Here is a 10,196-nt window from a genome sequence, read left to right as displayed (position 1 = left end):
CACAAAGTGACCTCTCGGTACAGAAATTTAAAACATGGAGGAATCGCTAATTTTAGCTGTGTCGCATCATCCGATCTTATACAATACAACTTTAAAAGATTACAAAAATCTAATAAAAAGAGAAGCGGCTTGGTTTGCGGTGGCAAGGGAAACAGAAGCAGATGGTACAATTGAACAGTGAAACATGTAATTTTATGTGATTTTTTTTTTTTATTGCATGAGATTTGTATGTGTGCTAGGGATGGCTCGATACCACAATTTTGACTTCGGGAAGATACTAGGATCTAATACCTCGGTTTTGATACTAAATCGATACCATATGTGACAAATAACCAGCCTCAAAATATAAGTGAATTGAAAACAATTTTATTAAACACACTGCTTGGAACTTTGAATAAAAAATTGTGCAAACAAAATGTCAAAAAAAAAAAAAAAACTACATTGAACATAGGTCAAATTTTGATTTTGAAGAAAAAAAACTGAAGAGATAAAATTAAAATGGGATCATCTCTTCATATCGTTTCAGTCTTTATCACATGGTGCAAAGAAAATGTATCAGAATGTAACAAAAATAAAACTACAGAGTAGAGTTTACAGGAAAGACTGAATAAAATTAGTTTACATCTTCATATCTTTTCAGTCTTTATTTATTTGCTAGCTCCTTTGTTAGACCAAACGATCGGGCAATGCCCGCTTATGACGTCACTGCCGCGCCGTGCCGGCGCAATGCGATCATAGTCTGACGAAACCATTGTTGTTTGTATGTGGGGAACTTTGTTGTCTTTTCGGTGGAGAGAAAAGATATTAAATGTTAACGATTTGTGTTATTAATATTTGTGTTCTACAATGGTTTATTGGTTTTGTGTTTTATAATGTGATTGATGTTTTATGTGAAGTTTATGAGTTAAAATGAGATTATAAGATTAAATGCTTACCTATTAGTGGTACCCTCCAGATAGGGGGTGGATGAGATCAGTCAACAGCTCAGCAATGAAGACAGAAGACAGAATCCACCTCAGACAGACACTCTGAGAGATGAAGCTTCAACTGACGGCCAACAATACTGCCATCTGAGCTTCTCTGACATCCACGCAGCACTGAGAGAACTGACCGCCACCGTCACAGAGCAGAAAGCCAACATCAGAGCTTTAGAGACACGACTGAGGGACGCTGAGAAAACTGCTGAACAACTTTCATCCTGAAAGAGCTGAACAAGAAAAATGATGGTGCCTCACCAAAACATTCACACTTTTATCAGTGATCCTCAGAGGAAAACACCAATGTTATTCTATGCAAAGTGTAAATGTTAGTGTAAAACTGAGTTTTTTTTTTCTGTATAAACTGTGTTTTCTATTACAATAAGCATTATAAATGTAATTTAACACAATCTTTATTTCTTCACAGAAAATTCCAATCTTACTCAGAGTCAAGTGGAGGAGCTGAGAAAGGAAAATAGAGGTGAAACAGTGTGTTTGAATGATGTTAATACATCCCCAGTGTAATAGAGTAATACATCACAGTATTGCTCATGTTTTACAATCACAGACAGAGAGATAGCGTTCTCAGCTGCACTGATGGAATCTGGCAGTGGAGATGTTGGTCCTTTCACCACTGACATCACACTAACCTACAGGAACGTCTTCACAAACATAGGGTATGCCTACAACCCAATTACAGGTAATTGTCAATGAAGTGGTGTCATAAAACCACAATCTGTCAAACACATCTTACCAGCAAACATACAATCGTTCACATCCTTCACTTCACTCTCTGAGGCAGAAGTCTCCAAACTCATCCTTTCTAATCATCCTACTACTTGTCCGCTTGATCCTATTCCATCTCATCTCCTTCAAGCCATTTCTCCTGCCGTTGTACCTGCACTCACTCACATCAAGACATTCCTTCACACTGGTGTTTTTCCCTCAACATTTAAACAGGCTCGTATAACCCCACTTCTTAAGAAACCCACTCTTAACCCAACTCTTTTAGAGAACTACAGACCGGTTTCCCTTCTACCTTTCCATGCAAAAACACTTGAACGAGTTGTGTTCAATCAAGTCTCTGCCTTTCTCACACAGAACAACCTCCTGGACAGCAACCAGTCTGGCTTCAGAAGTGGACATTCGACCGAGACTGCCTTGCTCTCAGTTGTTGAAGCCCTAAGACTGGCAAGAGCGTCTTCCAAATCTTCAATACTTATTTTGCTGGATCTGTCCGCTGCTTTTGACACAGTTAACCACCAGATCCTCCTGTCAACCAGAGTATGTGAGCGGAGTGGAGCGGCAACAATTTCCCCTCCGCGCTCCAAGTGTTCAATAATCACTCCGCTCCAGCTCCGCATACACCATTTCCCGCTCCCGCCCCACTGATCAGAAACACTGCTCCGCGGCTAAATTATGTCACTATGCTTGAAAAAATCAAAGTTCTGTTCATAAATCATATTAAACAAAAAAAAATCCTTAATTCTAGAAGAATAATTTTAGCATGGTTTATTGGAACACTACAATTAGCCCAAGTCCAAAATAAATGACTGCTTAACTGCTAGTTTACTTGCCTGTGCAACGTCTCTCTACTATGGCGAAGCTGAGGGTAGTTACTTCAGAAACAGAAAGAATATGCTGTAACTTTTCTGTTTTTAAGCTGATAAATCACAGCACAGCGTTGACCAAATTTTCTTCATTCCTGAATGTATGTGCGGGATCTGTACGTTATGTGTGAGCTTGTGTATTCTGTCCGTGTGCAGCAATGTAGCAGCACATTAGTTTCGAGCGGAGATTAACAAACTGTACAACTTACAACATGCTTTAACCACACTCGTCCATCGCCATTTTAACCTTCATATGTGATCCACATATCTGTCAAGCTAACTAATTATGTTTAATGCGTGAGTTGGCATAATTTGTGCTCGTGACGGAGCGTTCTCGGAGCGAGTGAAAACTTCAACGCTTCGACTTTCAAAAAAATCCGCACCTAGCTCCAGGCAAAATCACGCCGCTCCGCTCATATACTCTGCTGTCAACCCTATTTGAAAATGGCATCTCAGGAACCGCACGCAAGTAGTTTGAGTCTTACCTCTCAGATAGGTCCTTCAAGGTATCTTGGAGAGGTGAGGTGTCACAACATCTAGCTACTGGGGTGCCTCAGGGCTCAGTTCTTGGACCACTTCTCTTCTCTGTCTACATGGCATCACTAGGTTCTGTCATTCAGAAACATGGCTTTTCATATCACTGCTATGCTGATGACACTCAACGCTACCTCTCATTCCATCCTGATGATCCGACGATAGCTGCTCGCATCTCAGCTTGTCTAACAGACATTTCTTGTTGGATGACGGACCATCACCTTCAACTCAACCTGGCTAAGACAAAACTGCTTGTGGTTCCATCAAACCCATCGTTTCATCACAATTTCACCATCCAGCTAGGCGCATCAACCATAACTCCTTCAAAAACAGCCAGAAACCTTGGAGTTATGATTGATGATCAGCTGACTTTCTCAGACCACGTTGCTAAAACGTCCTGGTCCTTCAGATTTGCTTTATTCAACGTCAAGAAGATCAGGACCTTTCTTTCTGAACATACCTCAGAACTGCTTGTTCAAGCTCTTGTTCTCTCCAGGCTGGACTATTGCAATGCTCTCTTGGCAGGTCTTCCAATCACCTCTATCAAACCTTTACAATTAATCCAGAACGTGGCAGCTAGATTAATTTTTAATGTCCTGAAAAGAACGCATGTCACACCTCTGTTCATCAATTTGCACTGGCTACCAGTAGCTGCTCGCATTAAATTCAAGGCATTTTGTGGCCTACAAAACCACCACTGGCTCTGCACCCCTTTACCTAAATGTATTACTTCAGACTTATGTGCCTCTAGAAGCTTGCGTTCTGCAAGTGAACATCACTTTATTGTTCATCCCAAAGAGGCACAAAATCATTTTCAAAGACTTTTTCATTAACTGTTCCTTCCTGGTGGAAAGACCTGCTCAACCACTGAGTCCTTAACCATCTTCAAGAGTCGGCTAAAACACATTTATTCCAACTTTATTTGAGTCAAGTCAAGTTTATTTGTACAGCGCTTTTCACGATACAAATCATTGCAAAGCAACTTTACAGCAAATTAAGTTTCTACAATATTTAGTGTTCGCTTATCAGTGGTGACTGTCAGTTAATGTACATATGGCAGAAATGTACGGAAAAATCAATTTAAGACGTAATAAAACAGATGATGAACCCTATTAACAGCAAGTATTATATGATGCAATCAAACTTATAGCAAAATGTGGTAGTTCTGTAAGTTGTTCTGTTAGTAGTCATCTTTAATAACAAGATTTTGCCAAAATGTATTAAACGGAAAAACGGTCAATGCTGTAAAGAGATTAAAGTATTTTTTCAAGATATTTAAAAATGTTTGCTACAAGGTTAAAAAACACTACTTGTATAAAATTGTGTTTTGAGAGGAAAATTGTATTACATTTTATTATTACATCCAGAAATAATGTAGGCTATAATACCGGTAAATAAAGCAAAATGTTTACAAACATTATAAACACAATTAGGCTATTTTAGTTCCCTTCTCTCTACAACAAATCCTCTAAAGTTAACAGTATTTAGGCTAGGCTATATAAGCGTCAAGCCAAAACAAATTAATTTAAAGAGAAAATTAAGCCTGCCTCTCTCATTCGCATGAATCCAAATGCTTCCATATCCGTGACGTATCTGGATGCTAAAATATTATTTATTATGTATAGGCTTTATCGACATTGGCTTAAAACATCATCCTTCACATCAGCTATAACAGCACAGTGGGGCGGTGGTCACGTTGAATGCCACAGATTGTACGACGGACTATTTAAATTGTGCAGTGTAAATTTTTATAAGCTTTAACTATTTTATTTTGATAATGAACAGGCTGCAGTGTCAAGGTAACTAAAATGTTGTGTGTGTGTGTTTGTGTGTGCATTACTGCATTATTATCACTGCATTATTTTCCCTTCTAAGAAAGGAAATGCTCTCGGTTACTCACGTAACCTCGGTTCCCTGAGATGAGGGAACGAGACATTGCTATGGGAATTACCCTTTTCTCCAAATACTACTGAAGCCTTACTGAATCACGCCAGTGAATCTGGCCAATGGCGTTCAAGCGCGTGAAATATGAGGGGCTCCCACTCTATATAAAGCAGCGCTTGTATGTCATCTATTTAGAATCTTGACTGAAGCAACTTTGCATTTTAAGATCCTGAGCTAGGGGACATGGCAATAAAAGCAATGTCTCGTTCCCTCATCTCAGGGAACCGAGGTTACGTGAGTAACCGAGAGCGTTCCCTTTCGAATCAGTTACTCTACATTGCTATGGGAACGTATAAAATCCTGCCGTGTCACAGCGATGGAGCCTGGCTCGAGTAAGTATGTCAAGTTTCACATACGGAACTGTAATGAGAGCGGCAATGATATTGGTGCTCTTGTTAAACACAGCTCAGGTCTACAGGACCTAGTTGAAACCATGTAAAAGTCAAGGGGCGAAGTTAAAGCCGGTGAAACGGAGAATGTGAAATGGTGGCATCTCCGGCGCCATCACATATAGATTAGTTGAAGCTTGTTTAATTTCAAAGAAATTGTGTTATGATGCAACGGCCGTACCGGTGCTCAAATAAGCAGAGTATGATGGTGATCATGTCCTAAAGATGTGATGAACAATATCATAACAATGTGATAAGCTGATAGGGACAGCATTGAATTAGTGGTACATCAATACAGGGGTGTATACAACCTAGTCAAAACCACTGAGGCAAGCAGCTCAGATCATAACTGAGGCTGAGTAGGCGCGTGCGCTGCTCGCACTGACAGCACATTTTGACGACACATTTAGGTTATAAAACCTTGCGAAAGTGCTGGGTGACGACCAGCCTGCTGCCATGCAAATGTCCTGAGTAGATATGCCATTTGCCCAGGCCCACGAGGACGCGAGTCTGTGGGTTAAGTGGGCCCGAACCCCTATAGGACATTTCACGCCCTTAGAGCCATAAGCCAAAGCAATTGCATCGACGATCCAATGTGACAGCCTTTGCTTGGACACTGGCAGGCCTTTTGTCCAGCCCAAAGCATTCAAATAGCTGGTCCGAGAGCCTGAACTGTCTACAGCGCTCCGTATAAATGTGCACCGCACATACAGGGCACAGCAAAAGTGTATTAAGCGGCTCCGGCCTGGCCAGTATTTCGGGACGGAAAGCAGATAGTGTTATGACCTGCGCTTTAAATGGAGTCTAAAGCACTTTAGGCACATAAGCCTTCCTAGGCTTTAAGTTGAGTCTGCAATCACCTGGCCCGAACTCAATACACGAGTCGTCAATTGACAGTGCCTGCAGGTCCCCAACTCGCTTAACAGAGGCCAGCGCGAGCAGGAGCGATGTCTTGAGAGAGAGCGCTCGCTGATTGTATGGGCTCGAACTGGCTTTCTTTTTTTTTTTGCACTCTTGTCGTCGCCCCGCGAACCGCACCAATTTGTGAAAACTCTCCATTTATGTGCGTAAAGACGTCTAGTGGAAGGAGCCCTAGCCTCAAAGATAATGTCCAACACGTGCTGAGGAAGTGCATCTGTTACAGGCAAGCTCCGTCGAGCGGCCAGATTGGGGCTACCAGCATCTCCACCAGTTCTGGGAACCACGGTTGATTGGGCCATTTCGGTGCCACTAACAGAACAGATTCCCTTTCCTCTCTGATTTTGCAAAGCACGCGAGGCAGAAGTTTCACTGGAAGAAAAGCATTCCTGCATACTTTCGGCCAGCTGTGAGCTAGTGCATCCAGAGTGTGTCAGTGAATAAAACAGCGGGCAGTGAGTGTTCTCCGCTGATGCGAAGAAATCCACCTCTGCCCTGCCGAATACACTCCAAATCATATTGACTGTCAAAGGGTGTAATCTCCACTCCCCGTGGATTACCCCGCCCCTCGACAGTATATCCGCGCTGTAAGTCCGTGCCGTAATTCAGGCGTCCGGGGACATGTACTGCCCAGATGGAGAGGAGGTGTTGATCTGCCCACAGAAGAAGGTCTCTCGCCAGCCTCAGCAGCGGCCGCGAGCTCATGCCCCCTTGGTGATTTATAGCACTGTCATGCTGTCCATCCTGATGAGAACGTGACGGTGGAGAATGTCTGGGAGAAAGCACTCGAGCGCTAGGTGTACAGCACGGAGGTCCACACAGTTTATGTGCCACAACTTCTCAGTTTCTGACCATGTCCCGAAGGCTGGTCTGCCGTCGCATACGGCTCCCTAGCCCGTGTTAGATGCCTCTGTTGTAACAGTCTTTCTCCTGATCACTTGGCCAATAAGAACACCCCGGCGATACAGAGTCATATCGTGCCAAGGGGTCAGCACATCCCAGCAGTCGTGCGTCACTTTAATGCGCAAAGTGCTCATGCGCCACACTGTCAAGGTGGCAGCCATCTGGCCGAGCGTCCTCTGAAAGCATTTCAGCAGGGGAGAGTGCCCTAACTTGAAGATTGCGAGAGAGCTGATCAGTTTTTGTGAGCTCTCCTCCAATAGAAACGCTCGCATATTGATTGAATTCAGCTCCACTCCTAAAAAGGAGATGTTCTGGCTCGGTACACCAACCAGATGCACATGGAATTGATCACTGTGCGAGGGGGGAGGTAATAAGGAGAATTAAACAATTAAACAACAAGGATATTGGTCCCCATATTTAAAACCAGTAGTGGATTAATTTTTGTCCTCCTGTGAAATTTGCGCCAAACATAATGTTAGAAAAGGTATAACAACACAAATAGGTCATATGCCAGTATAAACACTTGGTGATTGATTATGTGGACATGATAAAACGGGTGCAAGGTAAAAGGTATATGCTTGTGGTAATAGACAGATTTAGTAGATGGGTTGAAGCAAGCAACAGTGATTAAAATTCTGACAAGAGAAGTATTTCCAGATTTGGAATACCATCTGAAATAAATTCAGCTAATCGCAGGGTATGGTTGAGAGATTAAATGGTACCATTAAAACTAAAATTAACAAAATATGTGCAAGTAATAAACTTAACTGCTTTGCCTCTTGCATTAATGAGTTATCGTACGCAAATTAACAGAAGTACACACCTAACACCGCATGAAATGCTTACGGGTTGACCCATGCCTGCGTCATTCTGTAGGGGCCCCTATAAAGGACCCCCACTAGAACAATTGCAAATGGAACCAAGAACCTGCATGAAGAAACTAACTGCGATACACAAAGCTATCTATTTACAGGAAACAAGAAAACAGCAGCCTAGTAAGGAGACAGAGGCAGTGTGTCCAATTGTCCCGGGTGACTAATGGCGCTTTTCCACTGTGTGGTACGACTCGGTTCGGCACGGCTCAGTACGGCACGGCACGGTTCGGCTCGGCACAGCATGGTTTCCATTTCCACTGCAGTTCAGTACCGCTTTAGAGTGGGCGGGATTATTCACATGTCATTATAGTTGCGCCGCCTCTACTACCACGACTCCTAAAAAAACTTTTTCATTCCGCATCGCCCCATCAAGCTCTCACTGGATCCACTCCTCTGCTATCAACGAGAGGAACGTCTGTTCTTCCGCAACAGACAACAAAACTTTTTGGTTGTTAAAAAAAAGGTGTGCACGTTCAAAACATTTGTGTTCAATCCTTCACTGGCTGTGCTGATTTAAATCTAGCGGTTCTTTTGTTTTTGTGTTGCAAGTTCAGTGATGCAGGTAGTGACGATTCTCTCGGTACGGTTCGCTTGGATTATCTAAAATGTGCTAAATTTTATACAAATGTTTGTCACTTAGAAGATTTTGCAAGGTCATATTGCTCAGCTGAATGTCTGGGAAATTCTAAATTTATAGACTATTTTAGTAGACCATACTGGGGAAATTGGTGTTTGTATTCTGATGAGAACCAATATATGAAAATAGCAACAAAAAAGGTAGAGATTCCAGAATGGTGTAGCATAGATTACATAGATGGATCCATTACATAGATGGATTGGTTTGATCTGAAACTTGGAGCATGGGGAACATGGTTTGCTAAACTAGGAATGTTTTTAGGAATTACCATAGTAATAGGAGGATTATTATTTTGTTGTGTGTATTACCTATATCAAGAGACAATTTAGATGAATATTATGAAGGACGGCTAAACAAACTAAATTTAAATGTGCAAATATTGGATGAGAGTTCCAGTACCTCAAGTGAGGACGAAGACGATGAGATGAGCCATACTCCGGGTGTATGTGCTAGCCTAACCTCTCCCCAAGAGTGACCCTCGACGATGCGCAATGTATCTGGGTTGAAGACAATTTATGCATGCTTTGTTTTAATTTTGAGTTTGTGTGATATATTATGCTGACAAAATTGAATTACTGATCATACCCCCAATATATTTAATAAGTTAGGGAATCAGAATCTTTTACTCCCTTCTGCAACAGATCCAATCAAGAACTTTGAGGGGAGATGTTTGGTTCTGATATCCTCCGGAGCGTGATTGCATAATTGGTTCATTGGTAATGAATCTGTGTGACTTCATTTAGTCACTATGGCACTAAAGCTGAGAAACTTAATTTATGAAGTAACGCTCTGGGAAAGTCAGGTGAGTGAGGCTTAATTAAGCCTCAGGGGGGGAGAATGTAGAAGATTTTCAGGGATCTTAATTCAATATAATACATGTAGAAGATTTTCAGGGATCTTAATTCAATATAATACATGTAGAAGATTTTCAGGGATCTTAATTCAATATAATACATGTAGAAGATTTTCAGGGATCTTAATTCAATATAATACATGTAGAAGATTTTCAGGGATCTTAATTCAATATAATACATATAATTATGCCTATAAATAAGACAACATTATTCTACAATTATTATTTAAAGAGACTATGTGTAGTAACTGTGGGTTAAAAGCTGCAGTGAAAGAACTGAGTGAACTATTTAAAACTTGAAGACCCTGCATATATGGAAAGAATCTGTTCAAGACCTAGAAATATACATGACAGCTATTGATCATTCTATATATGGTAAGAAACACCTGTCTAAAAATACAACAATACATATATGGAATTATGTAACCAGCTCCAGGCATATATATACAGTGGGTACGGAAAGTATTCAGACCCCCTTAAATTTTTCACTCTTTGTTATATTGCAGCCATTTGCTAAAATCATTTAAGTTAATTTTTTTTTCCTCATTAATGTACA

At 41.3% G+C, this 10,196-nt stretch overlaps 1 long non-coding RNA gene across 1 annotated transcript in view; it reads right to left on the bottom strand.

The window, feature by feature from the left end:
- Window positions 1–446: 446 nt before the first annotated feature.
- Window positions 447–10,196, bottom strand: part of LOC107574417 (uncharacterized) — a 16,621-nt gene continuing 6,871 nt past the window's right edge. Inside the window, exons 2-3 of the long non-coding RNA XR_001607668.1 lie at window positions 3,355–3,358; window positions 447–527 (exon numbers count right to left, since the gene is read on the bottom strand). This is a non-coding gene — a long non-coding RNA (uncharacterized lncRNA). The remainder of the gene's footprint in view (window positions 528–3,354; window positions 3,359–10,196) is intronic.

This window comes from Sinocyclocheilus grahami, unplaced genomic scaffold, assembly GCF_001515645.1.
Source record: "Sinocyclocheilus grahami isolate Dianchi unplaced genomic scaffold, SAMN03320097.WGS_v1.1 scaffold2218.1, whole genome shotgun sequence".
Lineage (NCBI taxonomy): Eukaryota > Metazoa > Chordata > Actinopteri > Cypriniformes > Cyprinidae > Sinocyclocheilus > Sinocyclocheilus grahami.
This window is presented reverse-complemented; position numbering and strand designations above follow the sequence as displayed.